Genomic DNA, 21,917 nt, shown 5'->3' with positions numbered 1-21,917 from the left:
ACATCTTGTAATGTTAAAACTATTATACTTAAATTTCCACTTAGTTCTGCAATGTCCATTAAGACTTTGCTGAACTATAGGATGCAACAAGGTATATTGGAAAGATCATTGGCTCTGGAGTAAGACACTACCTATGTGGACTGAGGCTGCTCATTTAGCATTCAGAGTCTCAACTTCCTCATTGTAAACTGACAGAGTTGAAGACATTGGCTTCTGAGACTCCTTCCAGCTTCTGAACTATATTCCCACCTGAACATGTTCCCTCCCTCCTTAATTTTTTAATCTGAAACTTTCTCTTTTCTTTGCAAGAGTCTACTTCATACTGCACTCCTTCCCTATTCACTTATAATCTTTTGGGGAACCATCGCCAGTCATCTTGACTTATGTCTTGCCATTGGACTCCAATGACTCTGGAGGAGAGAATAGGGCTGATGACCTTGTGCAATTCTGCCTCACTTAAATCCAATTCACCCTCAAGTCAATACATCATCCTCATGATACCAATGGTCCTTTTCAAGAATGAAGAATGAACAACAAACAATAACTTTTTGAAGGGGCAGGGATTGTGTCATTTCTCATCTTTTTCTCAGCACCTAGAACAATACTTTGACTATAGCAGGTATTTATTAAATGTTGAATAATCCTTATTATTGTTGTTATTGCATGTGAATACAACTATGACGTAAAGAGGGGAAACAATTCAAGGAACAGAGAAGAGCCATGGAGACATAAAATGAATGGAAGGGAGTAATGAGAAGTGTAGAAAGGTAAAAATGATCCATGTTGTGAAGGCCTTTAACTGCCAGACAGAGGAATTTGAATTTGATCTTAGAGTTAATTCAAAAACCACTGACATTTATCAAATGGAGAGATGGCATGGCCAAACTAAGCTTTAAGAAAATTACTTTGTGACTGTATTGATTACAGTGGAGAGAATGTTGAGGGAGGAAGGGAAACCATTGAGGGAAGGACTGCAATAGTCCACACTGGAGTTAATGAGGACCTCAACTAGGGTGGTAGCTCTATGGATAAAGAGAAAGGGATACATGTAGAAATGAAAATTTAATTTGGCAGTTAATTGAACTATGGGGTGAGTGACAGTGAGGAGTAGAGGATCACATCAAAGTTGTGTACTTGGGCAACTAGAAGGCTAGTGGTGCCCTGGACAGTAATAGAGGAATACAGGAGATGAGTGGGTTCAGGAAGAAAGATAATGAGTTCTATTTCAGAAATGTTGAAATTGACATGCCTACAGGTATTTTAAAAAATGGAATTTTCTTTCAAATTTTGTAAAATCCTGACCAGATAAAGTTTTTGTAACAATGAAATATTGAATAGCTCATATTGATTTGTCCTTTGGTATTCACTTAGTATACACTTTAGTGTGTTTACCTTATAATGAGGTGTATGGCATGTGCAAGGAAGACTAGCACCTCTGGTATGAGATTTGCAAAACAACCCTTTTCAGGGCTACTGATCCACCTTTACTAGCATCTAGGTAGTTCAGCAGATAGGGTGCCAGGCTTTGAGTCAGGAAGACTCTTCTTCCTGAGTTCAAATTTGGCCTCGGCCAATTATTAGTTGCGTGAGCCTGGACAATTCACTTACCTGTTCTTGCCTCAGTTTCCTCTTCTGTAGAATGAGATGGAGAAAGAAATGGCAAACTGCTCCAGTATCTTTGTCAAGAAAACCCCAAGTAGAGTCGTGAAGAGTTGGACGTGACTGAAAATGGTTGAACAACAACATCCACTTTTGGCATTCACCTTATACTCTGTAGTTCCAGCTGTACATGCACAGCAGCTACACCTTAGTAACTGTCTTATCAGGCAGGTTAAAGCAAGCTGAGGACAACTGGGAGGCTTCAAAACTGTTGATGAGTTGGGGGATGTCTACCCCAAGCATGCGAAGATTTTCCATGGTGGAATGAATGGATAAGAACAGTTTGTGAGGAGGGCTGGCCCTGTGCAGCTCCCCTACCCTCCTCTCCTGGGCTAGCAAAAGGCATCTTTGGGGCTGTTGCCAAGGCCTGACTACATGGCAAGGATGAGGTGGAGAAGCACAGCAACCACATTGGCACCAGTGGAGGTACAAAAATAAAGGATAAGAAAACATATTTTATGAAATGATTCTTCAGTCAAGTGTAATATTTTGATGCTTGTTGGCATCTAAACCTTTTGTGTTCCCACCATGCCAGCAGCGACTGTAGATCATAGCCAAAGAATTTGTGAAGTGTGGGTTTGCAGCCTGGATGACAAGATGAAGAAAATTTGTCAAGTTACGCAGAAGTATAATTATGTTGCCATAGACACTGAGTTTCCAGGCATAGTTGCAAGACCCATTGGAGAATTTAGAAGTAATGCTATCAGTACCAACTATTGAGAGATAATGTAGACTTGCTAAAGATAATTCCTCTTGAATCAACATTTATGAATGAATAAGTTGAATACTCTCCAGGAACCTCAACACGGCAGTTCAGGTTTAATTTAATAGAGGACATGTATACCCAGAACTTCACAGATCTCCTAAAAACCTTGGGAATCTGGTTTAAAAAGCACAAGGAAGACGGGATTGAAACACATTATCTTACAGAACTTCATGCCGTTGGGTGTTGTGCTGTGTGAAGGGGTCAAAGTGGCTTTCATTTCATAGTGCTTATGACTTTAGCTGTTTAATCAAACTCCTGACCAACTCTAACTTGTCTGAAGACAAGTCAGACTTCTTCAAGATCCTCTGATTGTTCTCCTCAGTCATCTATGTCAAGTACCTCATGAAGAGCTGCAAAATCCTCAAGGGTGGCCTGTCAGAAGTGGCTGAGTCACTGGAGTTGGAGCAGATAGGACCACAGCACCAGGCAGGAACCAATTCCTTGCTGAAGGAAGCTGTCTTTTCCAAAATGAGAGAAATGTTCTTTGAAGATCACATCAATGATGCCAAATATTATGGACACTTATATGGCTTTGGTTCGGGCTCCTCCTATTTACCCAATAGTATGGGATATGAATATGAAGAGGAGGCCAGCAAGTAGTCTTGACATGAAATGGATAGACAACAGGCCTTGGTGTTTGGAGTTACAGTTGTCCATGCATGTCCGGTTAAATCACTTGGACAGTAGACAAAAAGGCTTTTTTCTTTTTTACCCTGCCTTCCCAAACTGTGTTTCCTTTTGTTTTTCTGTACTAATTATGACCATTCCTTCCACAGAGCCCAATAAGTAGAAAAGTCTTCATTTTAAAATTGACTATATAATTAATCCATCTGTTAGCAAGCATGTGTGGCCAGGAGGAACATCTATATCATACTCAGACATTTTGGTAAACATATCTAATTGGTCTTAGTTTGTACCGCATACTTCTGTCCCCGCTCCCAGATTACCAAGCACTGGCTATAACTTATTGCCCTATTTCATGTCTGTCCCTTCCAGTATTCAAGAGTTTTAGCTCTCTGAGACTGTAGACCATCAATTTTGCACTTTAGAGAGTGACTCAGATTCACCATCTTAGTAGACATTTAGATTTTCCTTGCTATTGGCCTGAAAGTTGATTATTTGCAGTTTTAGACAGCATTCTTTTGCTTTGGATCCATGGAACAGAGGCTATTTAACGCTGACTTGACAAAACTCTCCTGAAAGGGAAAGAGGGGCTCCTGAAGAGTCAAGCCCAGTACTTACCATCCCTGGGACTTTGAAACCCTGCTCACCAGTCCCAGTGGGTTTTGGATAGGTCTCTGAATGGACTTTGGGGCAGAAGAAGTGATTTGTGGCGCCTTTCCACCTGTGTGCCAGAGCTGTCCAGCACCGCCATGGCAAGTCATACCTTTGTCTTGTTCCACTTCCTCACTTTTGCCACCCCACCCCCAACCCAGCTGCCTTCACCCCTCCCCCCATGATAGGGTCATACTTGCCAGGCCATTGTTTTGACAACTCCACAAGTCAGTAAGTCTAGAGACAGTAAGCCATCTTAGGTACGTCTTATACCAAATCAAATTAGAGGAAACGAGATGACGCTTTTGTAGTTGCTATAAAGACAAAAATTATTAAGAAATTTGTTGTAAACAACAAAATGACAAAACAAGTTAGAGTGAATAAAGTCACCTGAGGAGTATGATGTTTGTTTATTTTGTGTGTGTGTGTGTATATATATATGTGCAATATATTTTTCTATATACTGATAGAATGACAATGAAATACTTTCCTAGCCATGTAGACAGGAGCATGTGAGCAGGCCAGAGCATGTGAAGGAAGACCTTGATAATGAGAGACTAAACACTGCTCAGAAGTGATGATGGACAGCAAGTCATGGGGTGTGTGTGCGTGTGTGTGTGTGTGTGTGTGTTACCTGCACTTCACTCAAGTCTTACTAGCTCTTTGCCAGATTGGCTTGTTCCCTTGTACTTTAATATTCTTTTTGTTGTTGTTGCTGAGGTGCAATGCTATAACCAGGTAGTCCTTCTTCAGAAGAGTTACTCACAAAACACAATGTATTATTTATTTGTAAAGCTTTTGTAAATGAAGTCTTCCAAAATATTTTCTTAAAATAAAAAAGAACAATTTGTTCCAGTGGCCATGAAGGTGGCTATAGAAGGCACCAGGAAGCACTTAGAGCTTCATCAGACATCAAAGACACCAAGGTCATTCACTACATCCTGGGTCATCATCAGTCATCTAGACTTTTGTCATGCCACTGGACTCTGATGACTCTGAGTCACCTCAAGAAAGAGTGGGTTTGATGACTTTGTGTAACTCTGCCTCACAAAACAAATTCACTCACAAGTCAAGACACCACCCCGTGATGTCATTGGCCCTCTTCAAAAATGAAGGATCAACAACAATCTTACAACAACCCTATGGAATAGGAGGTGTAGATACTATCGATATTTTGCATAACAAAATTCTAAGTTGTGAAATAATTTCCTTATGGTAACAGAGTTAGCTGGAATACAAAACCAAGTTTTCAGACTTAGCTGGAGTTCTTTTGTTTTTCTTCTTTTAATTCACTGTTACCTTGTTTGACACCACAAACGCCAAAGCTCAAGAACAATTGATGAAAACTAAAAAGAGGAACCCATGCTTTAATGTTGACAATATGGTACTAATATTGACCTTTGTGTTTCCTGGAGTTTTGTTGCTTCTCCATGTTAACTTCATTTGCAACAACAAAAAACAACAAAAGCCATTGGGTACATTGGGGTGTTTGCACTTTGCATCAAGTCTTTCCATGTTTCATTAAATTCTTCATTTTAATTATTCCTTATAGTGCAGTAATATTTCATTATATTGACATACGGTAGTTTGTTCAGGCGTTTTTCAATTACAAAGTACCTATATTCTGCCATGAACATTTTAATGCACGTTTTTGGTTTCCTTTTATTTTTAATATCCATAGCCAACTTGAAAGATACCTCTAGGTGTATAATCTCTAGATCAAAGAGAATGAAAACCTAAGAAATTTTTTTCTTGCATAATTTCAGATTTTTTACTGAAGAAATTGTACTAATTCATAACTCCACCAGGACTGATTTGACATGCATGCTTACCTTCCCACAGTTCTGACAACAATGAATTCTCATCTCTTAGTATCTTTCCTACCTTCATACTTATAAAGGTGGTTTTAATTTTCATTTTTTTGATCATTAATAATTTTGTAAGTTTTTTCATATGATTATAGATACTTTATACTTCTTTTGTGAACATTATTTGTTTATATCCTTTGACCATTTGTTTATTGGGGTATAGTGGCTGTGTGTGTGTGTGTGTGTGTTTCCTAAATAATTTGGATGTCAAGTTATCAGAACTATTCGATACAAATATTTTTTCCATTCTCTATCTTTTCCCCTAATCCAATGGCATTGATTTTAGTCCCTAGCAGATAACCTATCCTCTCCTTCACTCCCCTAAAGAAGTTGTGCTGCTCATATAAATGATTCTACCCAAAATATATTCAGATACAAGGAAGAATTTTCTGCTTCTGCATTTGGGAGGTGCAAATTGCTTATTCTCTTCAGGAATAGAAGTTTTAATCCTATATGACTTTGGCCAACTGGACAGAAGAAGCAGCATTATCAAATAGAAGTAAAAACTATGACAATATTTATGACCAAATACCCAGAAACAGCTATGACACTTGCCTAGCTTTTCACCTTTTTCTAAGTGCTTCATTTTCACCCAAAGGAAGAAAGTATTTCCAAACATTTCTATATAGTTCATTGCCAAATACCCACATTCTACCATTTATCAATGGGGAGAGATAGTGAGAATGTCCAAGAGGAGGCAAGGAAGGCTTGTTAACCAAGAAGTGCTAAAAAAAAAAAATCTTGGCTAGAGAAGAAATAAGCAAGCCATGCATGATACATTTTGGATTTCCCCATGATTGAGACTAAAGTATAAATACTCAGATCACAAACTTAAATACTCTTCAGTTCCAGAGTTCTTGAATATGAAGATGTTTTTCCATCTATCACTATGTCATTGTCACAACACCATATTGTGAGTGCTTAATAAGTCATAGTAGAAGAGAAAAAAAAGAGAGGAGAAGAGAGGAGGAGAAGAAAAAGAGGGAGAAGGAGAAGAGGGGAGCTAGACTTGCTCTTTTTTAAGAAATGAGGTACTAGGTATGTGCAATATTGCATGTTCATGGTGATATATACATATATACACATGTACATAAATATGCATATATTTAGTTAATACATGGAAGCTAATGAGATCACTAAGGGAAGTAGCATAAAGGAAGAAGAGAAGAGGAATCAGGACAAACCCTTGTGGGACATCTGTGGTTAGTGGGCATAACCAGAGTATAGACTCAGCATAGGAAATGAAGGAGCAGTTAGATGTGTAGGAGGAGAACCAGGAAAGAATACTGTCCTAAAAAGCTAAAGGAAAAGAGTAACAAGAAGAAGAGGGTTATCAAAAGTGTCAGTAGCTGCACAAAGGTCAAGAAGGATAAGGACTGAAAATAGAACATTGGATTTGGCGATGGTAACCTTAGGGAGAGCAGTTTTGATAAAATGATGAAGCTGGAGCCAGGTTGTAGAGAGTTAGAAAGAGAGTGAGAGGAGAGAATGTGGAGATGCATATTATAGATGACCTTCTGAAGTTTCACCATAAAAGGCAGAAGAGATATGAGATAGTAGATGGAATGATCAAGTAAGGGTTTTCTGAGTTATGTTTGAAGGCAATGGGGAAGCAGCCCACAGAAAAGGAAAGATTGGAGATAAGTGAGAGAACACGGATGAAAGAAGTAGCAGACTGTTAGAGGATATGAATATTCCTAAGTCACTTAGTGTTGTTGATTTTTAACAAGCAAAGATATAGTTTGTCAAATATCTTTTACACATTTCTTAATATAATATTGGGATTTTAGCATAGTTATAATTAATATTTGTAGATGAGGATATATGTTGCCCATATAGCTTGTGTGGTTCTACATAGGTCTATGCATGGCTCACAAGGAGATCTTAATAGATATTTCTAGAAACTCTTCTGTTGACCCCTCCCCAGGGGAGGTAAGTAGCCAGAATCTGAGGACCCAAGTTTCCTATACATGTGTGTTGGAAAAGTAAGTTCAAAATCTCAGTTCTACTATTATATCAAGGCGCTTCATTGCCTATCAATACCTTAAACTAAAAAACAGTACTCCTTTTAAAACTAGGCAAACAAAGTTGGGGGAAGGGAAGAGTAAGGTGTCTCAGCTCTGCCCTCTGTGCCTGAGCAGCTCCCTCACACCTCAGAAGACCCGGTTCAACATAAAGATAAAATAATTGTGTGTGCATTAGCATTTGCAAAAAATGACCATGTCTCATGTAGCATTAAAACTTCACAAACAAATACAGAAAAACAGAAATATTAAATGTTTCCTTAATTGAAAAATATAATAGATATTATGTTCAATACAACATCTTTGAAGAAAGTATTAAAAGTTAACCAGAGACTGAATAATTTAATCCTAAAGAATTGGTGGATCAAAGAACAAATCATAGAAGTAACAGAAAGTTTCATCACAGAAAATTACAATGAGATGAGAGACCACAACTCATCAGATACTGCTAAGGCATTCCTTAGTAGAAATGTATCTCTGCCAGTTGTGGGGAACCTGCAGCCTCAAGTCTACTTGGGGTCCCCTAAGTCATCAAATGTGGCCCCTTAACGGAATCCAAACTTCACAGAACAAATCTCCTTAATAAAAGAATTTGTTATATAAAACTTGGACTCAATCGAAAAACCATATCTAAGGACCTAGAAGGTCACATGTTACCTCAAGGCTGCAGGTTCCCCACCCCTGCAACTCTTTCAACAATAAAAGATTTTTAAAATGGGCATACAATTTTTAAAAAGCAATAGAAAAGCAACAAATCAAAATCTCAATAAAACACCAAAGTAGAAATTATGAAAATCAAAGCTGTTAACAAAATTGAAATTTACAAATACTTAACCAATAAATTAATAAGCTGTTTTGTATCTTTAAATATTTTTATCAACAAAACTAACAAGATAAATCAGCAATTTACTAGTCTGGTTTTTAAAAAGAGATAAAAACCAAATAGTAAGTTTCAAAAAGTGAAAAAGGATACTACAACTTAAGATGAAAAAAGGAAAATATCAGAAACTATTTTACCCAATTTTATGCCAACAAAATGGATAATTTAAAAGAAATAAATGAATATTTACAAAAATATGAAATTCCCAGATTAAAAGAAGGAATAGATCATTTAAAAAATTCAATATCAGAAAGAGAAATTGAATAAGAACTAAATTAATACCTAATTACAAATTAATTCTATCACGCTTTCAAAAATAATTCTATAGTACATAAACTATTTTGTAAAAATTAGGAAATAAGGGATTCATGTATATATTTCTGATATTTTGCGTATATCTCTGATATTTCTTGATACCTAAATCAGGGAGAAACTAAACAGAGAAAGAAAATTCTTGACCAAAATCCCTAATGAGAATCAATACCAAAATGCTAAATGAAACATTAGCAGCAAAACTACAATGACTTATTTAATATATTATGTAAAATGATTTGATTGGATTTATACCAGAAATTCAGAGTTAATTCTATATAAAAGACTCTTTAAACCCAATATATCAAATTAATAGCAAAAGTAATAAAATCACATAATTATTAAATACTAAAAAACTTTTTTGCAAAATTGTTTCTACTTTTAAAAACACACTAGGACACATACAGATCAAAGAACTTTTTCTTAGGATGGTAAGTAGTATATAGATAGATATGTACTATGTATGTATATAAAACCAGAATCCAAGAGTCCACATTGTTTCTAACTATTAAAAATCCTAGAAGTCTTCTCATTAAGATTAGGGATAAAATAAAGATGTCCATTATCATTGCTATCCATTGATGAAGTTCTAGAAATGCCAGCTACAGCACTAGGAAAATGAAAATAAAAATGAAATGAAATTGAGAGAACATAAACAAAATGAACACAAAAATGTTTCTTTCAGGAAAATATCTTCTGAAAAATTAAATGAAAATAACTGATTTAAGCCAAAAAGAAAATACCCTACATACTCAGACAGAATAGAAACCTTAGGCAAAAATACCAAATTAAATTAAATTAAAAAGCCACACACTCAATTTGACAGTAATTTTTTAAAAGAAGATTGTAGAAGAAAAGTATCTTAATCTCTCTCCTCCTTCCACTCAAAAAAAAAAAAAAAAGATTTATCTAGGTTTCTCACACCAAAGTAGAGTGTGCTCAGATTTAACTGAGGATTAAAGAAAACGATGTTCCACCCTCTATCTACTTATCTAAAAGAAAGGGCTTTACTAAAAAAACTACCAAAACAGAAAAAAAGAAAGGTCTTTACTTAAGGTTTATTACAGAAGAGGGAAATATTCATATGGTGAAGGAAAAGGTCCTTTACCATAAGTGAAGGTGAACAACCTTGGTAAAAGAAAAGTTCTTGACTTAATTTGATCCCAAAAGTAGGAGAGACCTAGAACTCTATTCCTGAGACCTCAACAACAAAAATAAAGAAACAAAAATAAAGAAACAAATAAATAGATGCATGAATGAATGACGTACTTTTTTGATGCCAGGGCTGAAGAAGACACAAACTTAGAGGATGAGAATAACTCAAAAATACCTATAATCAGAAATTCAAAGAAAGAATATTTGGTCCACAAGAACAATGACAATGCTTCAAAGAAGAATATAAGCACTTAAGAAGATATTACCAAAAAAATTAGTTATTGGCAAGAGAATAGGGGGAAAAAATAAGAAGATGTATAAAACCTTACACTGGTAACAAAATTTCTAAGCAACAGAATGAACCAAGTGGAAATTGATAACTATGCAAGTTAAAAAAATTCTTTCTTCAAGATCAAAAGAATGAGAAAATAGAAGGAAATATAAGACAGACAGACAGACAGAAGAACAGATAGAGGAAATAGGGATATAAAAGAAAACATTTTGGAAAATAGATCAAGAGATAATTTTTAAATTATCCTTGACCAAAATCCTTGAGCAAAAAAAGAACCTAGATATCATATTTCAAGAAATTATAAGAAAATTGCCCAGACATATTAGAATGAAAGGGCAATGTGAATTTTTTTAAAAAATCTATAGGTCACCTCCTGAAATAAACCTCAAAATGAAAACTCCTAGGAATGCCATTACCAAAATTCAGAGCCTGTAGATTAAAGAAAAAAAATTGCAAACAGAAAGAAAAATTGCAACTATTGAGTAATCATGATCAAGATAGTACAAGATTTAACAGATACCATTTTAAAGGAAAAGAGAATATGTGATGAGATATTCCAAAAAGCAAAAAGACAATGCCCTACATCCAAGAGTAACTAACTCCACCAAACTGAGTATCATGCTACAAGAAAATTATTTACCTTCAATGATTCAGAGGATTTTCAACTATTCCTGATGGGGAGAAAGCTAAAAAGGAATTTTCAAATATAAATACATGAGTCAAGATAAAAATTAAAAATTACAAGTGAATAATCAGAAGAGACTTTCTAAAGGTAGACTATTTGCATTCAAATGGAGAGAAAGAAGTTAAAATGGTTTGTTTAGAATCCTCATGTCACAAGAGGTCATAGAAGTGGTTATCTGAAACAGAAAAGCGATAAGTATTTATTGTATCTTGAATATGATTTAAGAAAAAGAAAATGGAGAGGGAAAGGGTGCATTAAGGAAAATGGGAGAAAAATGAAGGAATTTATTGACACATAACTGAGCTGTATGAAGATAATATATGCAAATAGGGAAGGCGTGGGGAAGGGGGACTAGAAAATGGCCACCCCTTGAAATTCTCTTTCAGTGAAACTGAAATTTGACTAAATTTGTATTTAGAAGGACAGGCAGAGGGAAGGAGGAGAAAGAGGGAGAGAGAGAGGGAGGGAGAGAGAGCAAGGTGAAAGATAGGAACAGGAAGAGGGGACCATAAAAGGGAGGGGAAATTTAAGGAAGACTTAATTGTAAGTGAAATGAACCCACAGCTTCAAGAGGAAACGGTGAAAATTAAAAGGTTAAGGCAGGGGTGGGGGGAAGAGAGAAATTCTTATAACATGAAATTGATAGAGAGAGAGCAATATAGAGAATATAATATAGAAGAGAATAGAATGGAAGGAAATAAACAATAAACTATCATAATTGTGAACAAGAATGGGATTAACTCACCCATTAAAGAGAAGAGATAAGTAAAGTGAATTAGGAAGTTAAATTCAACATATGTTGTTTAAAAGAAGCACACTTGAAATATAAAAACTGACACAGAGTTAAAATATGAACTTAGAGCAAAATCTACTGTGCCTCTGCTAAACACGCAAAAAAGGAGAGGTGGAAATGATGATTTCGGACAAGGCAGTAGCAAAAACAGACTAAATTAAAAGAGGTAAGTAGGGAAACTATTTTCACGAAAATGAATTGATTTATTTGATTCATAGAAAGTAAACTGATTTGTGTGTGTATATGTATACACATGCACACATACGCACACACACACATATCCATAGCTTCTAAATATTTAAAGAAAAAAGTAAATGCATTATAAGGAAAAATAAAACTACAGTGTAGATTTATAATATGTTATATAGTAATTATATGTAGCTATATAATATAATAAATCACATTATATAGTTATATACTAATTACATATAGTTATATAATAAATTATATAATGATTGCATATGGATTTATAATAGAATAAGTATGCGGTAATATGATATAATAAAATTATAATAATATGAATCCTCAAATTACCACTATTGGTCATAGATAAATGTAAACAAAAAAAAAACAAAAAGAACAAAGTTCCTGGATATAATTTTTAAAATTTAGATATTATAGACTACTAATAATTATTAAATATAAATAGAAAAGTGTGCACATTTTTTCAGCTGAGCGTGCCTAAAACTGACCATGTCTTAGAACAAAAAACCTCACAAACAAATGCAGAAAAGCAGAAATATTACGCACATTCTTTTTTAATTATTCTTTATTAATCACAATGGAATAAAAATCATACTACATAAAGGACCACTGAATAGTATTAAAATAGTTTAGAAGTTAACTGGCCTAAGGAATTGTTGGGTCAAAAAACAAATCAGAGAAATGATAGATATTGAGATAATTTCAATGAAAGAAAACATTCTAAAATTTTAGTGATTGAAATAGTGTACTCTTTCATGGAAAAATATGTCTGTAAGTTATTTTATTAATTAAAAAGAGAAAGAATATTTCAATGAATTGGGAGTATCACTAAAAATATTAGAAAACCAACAAATTAGAGGACTCCAATTAAACACCAAAAGATAAATCTTGAAAATCAAAGATGAGATCAATAACCTTGAAAAAAACAGTATTAATAAATGAAATCAGGAGCTATTAAAAAAATTTTTTAAACAAATAAATCATTACCTAATTTGATTTTTAAAAAGGTAAAGGAAAATCAAATTACAGATCAAAATTAAAAAAGAATTTGCAATAAATGAAAAAGGAATAAAAGATATTTTTAGAAATTCTTTTGCCCAACTATATGTTAGCAAAAATTATTTAAATGAAATAAATTAATATTCTAAAAATATGTTACCCAAAGTAACAGAACAAGAAATATGGATTTTAAACAGTTCAATTTCAGAGAAAGAATTTGAACAAGCCACAAATTAACTTCTTAAACAATTCCAGAATCAGATAGATTTACAAATGAATTTTATCAAATGTTCAAAGAATAATTTATTCCAATATTACATAAATTGTTTATAAATATAGCAAGAGAGAGAGAGAGATGTTACCAAAATCCTCTTATAGCCCAATTATCATCTTGATACATATACCTAGTAATGTCAAAACAGAAAAAGAAAGCTATAGAACAATACCCCCAATCAACCACCATTCCATAGATTAAGAACATTTTTAATTAATAAAAATGCTAAAACTGAAAGAATAATCAAAGATAAAGAAGAAATAAAATTGTCATTTTGCAGATGATATGAATATGTTCATAAAGACCTTTAGAGTCAGCTAAAATTAATTGAAATAATAATTTAAGCAAACTTACAATATATAAAATAAATCCAGAAAAATCAACATGTCTATATAGGACAAAGAAAGCAAGAAGTAGAAAGAGAAATGGCATTTAAAATTACTTCCAAATACATAAAATGCTTGAGAGTCTATCTACCAAGATATATACAAGAATATATAGAAATGACAACAATCTGTTTACAGAAATATACACCTAAATAATGGGAAAAATATCAATTGCTTCTGTTTAGAATAAGTCAACATAATAAAAATATCAATACTGCCAGCATTAATGTCTTTATTCAACAACATACCATTCAGGTTACCAAAATTTACTTTATAAAACTAGAAAAAATGAGGGAGTAAATTTCAAGTACCTCAAGAGAATTAATGAAGTAAAATCATTTCATGAATCCAAGAGGAAGGAAGGAAGGAAAGCTGGAAAGAAAGAAAGAGAAAGAAGAAGAAGAGGGAGGGAGGGAGGAAGGAAGGAAGAAAAGGAAGGAAGGAAGGAATTAAAGAAAGAAGGAAGGAAAGAAAGAATGAGAAAGGTACATAGGTTATACTGGGATTTGACAGAAGGAAATAAAAACCTAGTAGTTCCTAACCATAAATTTGAAACTCATAAACCCATAAACCACTTGCTCTGAGAATGATAATCAAGTTAACATTGCCATTCCTGGAAAGATCATGTCAATCAGTCCCCCTATCATTCTAGTCACCAGTACTTCTGTCAAAAAACAGATGGTGCAGTGGATAGAGCGCCGGTGCAGGAGTATGGGGGACCTGAGTTCAAATCTCAAGTGTCCCTCAGACACTTGACACTCACCAGCTGTGTGATCCTGAGCAAGTCACTTAACCTCAATTGCCTCATGCTGGGTCATCTCCAGTCATCCTGATGAATACCCAGTCACTGGATTCAGATGGCTCTGGAGGAGAAGTGAGGTTGATGACGCGCAGAGCCCTCCCTCACTCAAAACAAAGTCAAGTGCAAGTCATGTCATTATTTCTCTGATGGCATGGTCTTCTTCGGCAATGAAGGACAAACACTCACACAGTTTTCCCTTATTAGAATATAAGCTCCTTTACGGTAGGGACTGGATTGCTTGTGTTTGTATCTCCAACAATTACCACAGTGCCTGGAGCACAGTCTGTTCTTAATAATTTTTTTTCTTTCATTCAAACAATAACATACTTAAAAGAAAAACTTTTGAAAACTACTGCCCTAAAACAACAGATGATAATTCAGTTTCTGCATAAGTATTTCTAGTGATGGTGAATTCTCTACTTCATAAGGGAGATTATACTATTGTTGGACAGTTCTAATTCTTAGAAAGTTCTATCTTGTATTTGTCTTCAATCTGATTCGTTGGTCCTGGTTTAGACTTTAGAACAAATAGAACAAATTTGCTTCTTCATCAATCAATCAACTAAGTACCTACAATGTTCCAGGCGCTAGCAAGGCAAGGCAAATATGAAAGTTGTTGTCTTCTAGGTGGTTACATTGTAGAGGATACAACATGTACATATATGAGGGTATACAAAACATATATACTGTGATTTTTGTGGAAGGTAATATCAGCTGGGGAATCAAGAAAGGTTTCATTTGTTTAATTTTGAATTTAAGAAATAAGCATTTCTATAACATAGAATAGAAAAGAAAAAAGTGGTACATGGAACTGCAAATCTATTATGTACAACTTGCTATTCTTTTTAAATAAATAATAAAATTATAACATAACTTTTTTTCTTCCCTCCCCATTACATGCCATAGAGGTGGCTACCACTGGACACAAACAGGTATAGATAGGTAAAATCATTCTCCATATACTTCTATTTATCAGTTCTTTCTCTGGGTGTAGATAGCATCTTGCTTCTTAGGTCCTTTGGATATTTTATATTTATTAGGACATTTATAATAGCCAAATTTACTCAGTCACTTAAAGTTGTTCTTAAAACAATAATGTTGCTACTGTATACTATGTTCTCTGAGTTCTGCTCATTTTGCTCTTCAGTGTTCCATGCAAATCTCTCCATGCTTTTCAAAGATCATTGAGCTCAAAATTTCTTACAGCTCAGTAGTATTCCATCACAATCATATACCACAACTTGTTCAGTCATTCCCCAATTGATGGACATCCCTGCAATTTGGCACCATAAAGAGAGCTACTATAAAATTTTAGAAAATACAAGTTCTTTTCCTTTTTCCCTAATCATCCTGGGAAATAGACCTAGTAGTGGTATTGCTGGGTCAAGGGGTATATGCAGTTAATAACTTGTTGGGAATAATAAGGTGGCACTTACACTGAGTTCTGAAAAAAACAAGAGATTCTAAGCATAACCCCAATTCCAAAGCCCTTTGGTAAAGAACTCTCTTCTCATTGGTGGAGATGGATGTGCTGTCCTCTACAAGGCATGGGCAGAGTTGGTGAGAGTAAGAGAGATTCACACTCTTCAATCTTCTTTGAGTTGTCTTTGAGTCATTAAAGCCTTCTAGCTTCAAATTGCTTTGGTCACTTGTGGTCTCCAGCTTTGAGATGGAAAATGGAGAAGATCAATCCCACTACAGGCTACTTAAAGAAAAGAAAAAAAAACTGGAAAGAACTGAAAGGAGCTAGCAGTCTCCAACATGTCTCTCTCCCCAGTTTATGATGCTAGAGACTGTGAAACTTTGCCCTGGATAAGATCTAGGACTCTCTCTTTCTCTAGGTTAAGCAGAGTTACTTCACTCCTAATGGGAGATCTCCTACATTCTATATTTTCTGGTATACGTTCTCCTATGTATACTTTCTCTGATTTCTATTTTGCTGTAATTTAGATAAATGAGTTTCTTGGCTAAGTGCTTTATGAGTTCATTGTGCAACTGGTATCTGGAAGGAAAGGGGTAAAACCTTGGATATAAAATTGAGGTTCTACTCCTCCCCAACAATTGAAACAGCAATGAGAATTTAGATTGAATCTAGACTAATAATAACAGATAGATATCATTTTAGACCAGTATGCCCTCTCTTTAAGAGCAGAGTGACCAAACTATTCCTGCTTCCCCTCCTGGCAGGAATTAAAGTCTCCCTTGAAAAGGACTGTGGAAGAAGAGGTAAGAAATGTGTTTTCTGCCTTCCTTCCCAATGCTACATGTAGTATGTCCCTATGTGTGAAGCCTCACCTACCCAAGAAGTAAGGGAAGATGAGGAGGGAGTGCATTTCAGGCATGGAAAAAAGTCACTGTAAAGATACAAAGAAGGGAGATGCTGTATCTTGTGTGAGGAATGTCGTCTCCTGAACTAAATAATCCCACAAAGTCTATCTCACATAATTGCCACTGAATGGAGGCAATGAATATAGACAATTTTCCCTCTAGGAGTTTGACTATGGAAAGGAGGAGAGATAAAATATGAAAGCTTGAAGGGATGGTCAGGTCTAATGAAGATTCTTTTAAGAATAACAGAGACTTAATCATATATGTATATATCAGGGAAGGAAACAGTAGATTAGAACAGATTGAAGACTAATAGATAATTATATGGAAAATTGTACTAGGGGATAATTATATGGAAAATCTTCCAGAGAATAAAAGAGGATATAGGAACAAGGATACATGGAGAAGGTTTATCTTCATAAGGAGAAAATTCACCCTTTAGTTAGAGACAGATGCAAAGGAAGAGAAAATAAAGGGTTATATCCAGGAGTTTCAAGGAATAGAAAAGAAGAAGAAGCTTAAAAGCAAATGATCTCTCTATTTTCTCTGTAAAATATAAGGGAAGATCTTTGACTAAGCAAATGGAGTTGGTACAATATTGGAGACTTGAAGAAAGGAGGATAACATGGAACATCTTTGTGCAGAGACAGAAAATCAAGTAAGAAATGGTAAAAATCAATTAAGGAGGTGGAGATCCAGTTAATATTAAACACAAATTTGTAGTGAATCCAACTGGCTGGGTTAATTTCACCTAACTGTTAAGCAGCATGTGAAAGTACCTACAGGACAGGGCATTAGCAGCTAAAGGGATATGAAGCAGAGGTCATTGGTAGGAGTAATTTAGTTCTAGGGTTTGGCAAGATCTAAAACATTGATAAAATAAGTGAGGGTGAGAGATTCAATAATAGAAGAGAGTATAGAATTGGTTAACTTTACTGTCAATATCAAAAAAGAAAGAAAATGAACAAGAAAACCCTTCAAATATTTTAAGACAGATATCAACATCTTAGGGCAGCTAAGTGATGCAGTGAATAGAGTTCCAGGCCTGGAATCAGGAAGACTCATCTTCTGGAGTCCAAATCTGGCCTCAGATACTAGCTAGCCATGTTATCTTGGGCAAGTCACATAACCCTATTTGCCTCAGTTTCCTCATCTGTAAAATGAGCTGGAGAAGGAAATGGAAAACCACTCTAGAATCTTTGCCAGGAAAACCACAAATAGGATCACAAAGAGTTAAAAATGACTGATTGACAAAATGAGCATCTTAGTTTTCTTGTTTCTAGGTTAAACATTCCATTTCTTCCGTTGTTCCTTATGAAATGTAACTTCCGTAACCCTTACAATTTGTACTGCCTTTCTCTGTATGTTGGTCAACTTTCCTTTTTAAAAGTGCTATCTACCACTGAATTCAATTCTCTAGATAATATCTGATCAGTGTGGAGTGCAGTGTAACTATTACTTTCTATGACTTGGACAAAATCATCGATCATTTATCACATAGCCTTGGCATCTTGGTATTTTGACAAATGGAATATTTTAGTGTTGAATTTTGGGTATATTTATGATTCATATTCCCTTCCAAGAAGACTATACATATAATATTGAGAATACACAGGAAATTTCATTCAACTAGGTAATAAGCAGGAAATATGATAATTAGGATACAAATGTGAAGAAACCCAGTGAAAACCCAGACAAGTAAGGATCTGTCTTTCTTTTATGAAAAACCAAACCCTATAATCATGCAGTGTAGTTTTATTTAATGAGTTAGGAACTACAGAGAAAGGAAATTTTGCTTTGAATTTCCCAGCAAGCAAATTGGAATGAATTCTATGAAAGAAGTGGATTTGAAGTGGATATTGAAATTAAATCAAGCCTTTAATTCTCTCACCCAAGATGGTAGGTAAGGAATCAAAGTTGCAAGTGTGTAAGAAATGTTTTCACAAATCCACAAATAAAGCAAATCACCAGATACTTCAAGTTCCAACTCCTGAGGTTGTTGCTAAAACATTGGGCAAGTCTCCATCTTGGTCCTGCCCACAATTTAGCTAGTACCATGTAAGTGGCACACAGAGTTTCTGTTTTCGTCGGTTTTTAGATCTTGGGTAATGATACACAGTGCTAATTGTATTGTAATGCAATTCTTTAGAATGACCCATTTAATAACACTAGAAGAACTTGTTCTCGGTCTGGGTTTCTTTGCCTAAAGTCAATCCCTAAGTCAAGGGAATTCTGAAATCCCAGAAGAAAATAAAAAGATTCCTAAAATGTGTGTGGTTTTTTTCGATCGTGCTTCTTTTTCAATCATAGTTCTTTATTGGACATATGTTGTGAGGATATACTCTTTGAAAGATAATTGTCACAATTTGATTTGTTCAACAAACATTACCCACCCAGAAGTGAATCAAAGGCACTTCAGGAGGCTTATCTTCTCATTGACTCCAGCTATTTAACTTTTAATCCTCTACCATTTTAAATATTTTGTTAAAACTCCTGACTCTCTTAAGCCCTTTTGGCATATAACTTCCAAAAACCAAGTCTTTCACTTTGCAAACTCTAATTTTTATAGTTTCCATCTGGCACACAGTAAATAAAGCCCTGAACTTAAAATTCTGGAACATCAGAATTCTGGATCTGCCACTTAGCATCTGTATGACCTGGGCCAAATCATTCACTTCTCTGGATCTGCTTCCTCACTCTCAAATGAGGGAACTGGACTAGTGAATCTCTAAGGTCCTTTCCAGTTCAAGGTCCAATTAGATCAAAAAAATGTATTAGAATTTATGCTATATATAACTATGTATTATAATAACACTATATAGCATATACAATATGTAACATATAATAAATAAAATGAATTTATTTTTAAAAGATAACCTCTCAAATAAAAAGTAGATAAAAATATACATATACATACTGTATATGTACATATGTATGTATGTATTGATAATGTTTAATATAAAATTTTGGAATAATCTCTTTGTTCTCTCTGAAGTAAACTCAGAGAATGCCTCTTCCCATGTCAGCAAAAACCAGCCAAGGCTGACTCTACATTCCTTAAGGAGACCTTTAACCTAAGACCCTATGTTATGGCATATCTTGAATAATGGAACTTTCCTTTGTATCTTGTTATCTATAGACACATACTATGTTATGGCATATTAGTAGTAAAGAAAATATAGACATCTTAGGTCGTAATTTCTATTGGACACTGTTTACCCTTTCCCATGTCGGTTATCTGTTTTGGGGCAGGAAGCCTGTTACTCACTAGTGGTGGGATTTCTGAGACATATGTTTACCCAGCTTGGAATCTCAAGACCTGACTGACATTGCTTTGTTAATTATCCTGTATTACTGAATTTATGATTTAATTGGGATAGTTTCTTTCTCACGGCAAAATGTACTTAAGACAGATGATTCCTGTACTAGGTAGTCAGAGTCACCTCTGACTCCATAGCTATGACTGTTATCTTTAAGAGAGGATCAATTAATTAATAAATAATGCATGCCTTTAGTCTAATGTCTTTTCTTTAACCAAGTTTTCAGGTTAAGAGTATATAGAAGCATGGAGTAACAATTAGAGAATTGGCTTCAAGTCTCATCTCTAACACATACTGCTTATGTGACCTTAGGCAAGTCACTTAACTTCTCAATACTCTAAGCATCTAAGATCATAAACTATAGACCTCCAGTGGTAGGGAGAATTTTCTCACCTGAGTTACCTACACCAGTAGAAACAGGAAGATTCAGTCTTTAGCCTCTCCTCTCTCTCTCTGTCTCTCTCTCTCTCTCTGTCTCTCTCTCTCTCTGTCTCTCTCTCTCTCTCTCTCTCTCTCTGTCTCTCTCTCTCTCTCTCTGTCTCTCTCTCTCTCTCTCTGTCTCTCTCTCTCTCTCTCTCTCTCTCTCCCCTCCCCTTATATACATATATGATATATGTATATGTATTTGTATGTATGTATACAGTAGTAAAAACACAATTCTGTCAAATACATTCTGCCAGAGTCAATATCCTTCCATTCTATTTTTGTAGTACATTAATCTATCTGTTTTTTTATGTAAATAATAGTAACACACACATTTGGTGATGCTTTAAGGTCCTAAATACTTTTCTCCCAGCCACTCTGGGAAATAATTCAGTTCAAGTCAATCCAATAAGTATTTTAGTGTCTACTATGTGATAAGCACTATGCTAAGTGAAGGGAGGATAGAAGGGTTGATTCAAAGACACACACACACACACACACACAAATAGTACCCTCCTCAAGAAGTTTCCAAGAGATTAAGCTATAAATCTGCTGAATGAGAAAGATTAATTATTTAAATGTATTAGAGAAACACGTAGATTATGTTTAAATTATTGGTGGCAGAAAAGTCCTCAAAATTCTTTCAACTATAACTTTTGTTATAGTTAATTAAAACTTTTTAAAGTTAATTAAAAATCTGAATTATGTCAATTTAATCAACTTGATAGATCTACCCAGAAATAATATTTGAAAATACATAGAAGAATTGATAACTCCATAAGGAGAGTATGCCAATTGCTTTGGTTAAAAATTAAACTAGTCAAAATATTTCACTCCTATTATACATGTAGATATATGGTGAAGTCATGTATGACAATTTCTCACATGACTTTGTAGGGATCTGACAGAGCTAAATGTCCCTCTGAAAGTATTCTTAGGGAGAACTTAGCTCAAGACTCCTTGATTATGGTAGATTAGCTTTTAAAATAATTGATATCGAAAGAGTCAGTAAACCAAGCCTCATCCATGACCATTAACCATTTTGATTGGTCCATTAACACATCACTCCCCTCAAACCATCAGCCCCTGACAGTACACAATGGAGAGTAGGTCACTACAATAGGATTATCATGATAAAATAATCCTATGATTCACCAATGACAAAAATGACTGATGCTAGACAAGATAAATGAAACTCACACTCCAAGGAAATCTAGGCGGGTCCTCTACAGCAGCCACATTGGTGTCTTATAGGTTTAATACACTGTGAAAGAAGTCCAGGGTCATGTTAACATATTGCTGAAGATAACCAGCAACGGCTAGAACCCATCTGCTGGTTCATGCAGTCCCTAAGTAGAAGTGAAGAGGTCATTATCAGATTCTTGACAGGTGGAAATGCCCAGCCTATACATCCCTCTATTCAGAGTACTTATCAAAATCAGCTGAAGATTTCGTGGTCTTCACTCTTCTGG

General features: G+C 34.8%; 1 pseudogene; it reads left to right on the top strand.

The window, feature by feature from the left end:
- The first annotated feature begins 2,184 nt into the window (after positions 1-2,184).
- Positions 2,185-3,025, top strand: LOC140498581 (CCR4-NOT transcription complex subunit 7 pseudogene; annotated as a pseudogene).
- Positions 3,026-21,917: the final 18,892 nt, after the last annotated feature.

Source organism: Notamacropus eugenii, chromosome 4 (genome assembly GCF_028372415.1).
Source record: "Notamacropus eugenii isolate mMacEug1 chromosome 4, mMacEug1.pri_v2, whole genome shotgun sequence".
In the NCBI taxonomy this organism is placed as follows: domain Eukaryota; kingdom Metazoa; phylum Chordata; class Mammalia; order Diprotodontia; family Macropodidae; genus Notamacropus; species Notamacropus eugenii.
The sequence above is the reverse complement of the archived record's forward strand: the minus strand, read 5'-3'. Positions and strand labels throughout refer to the sequence as shown.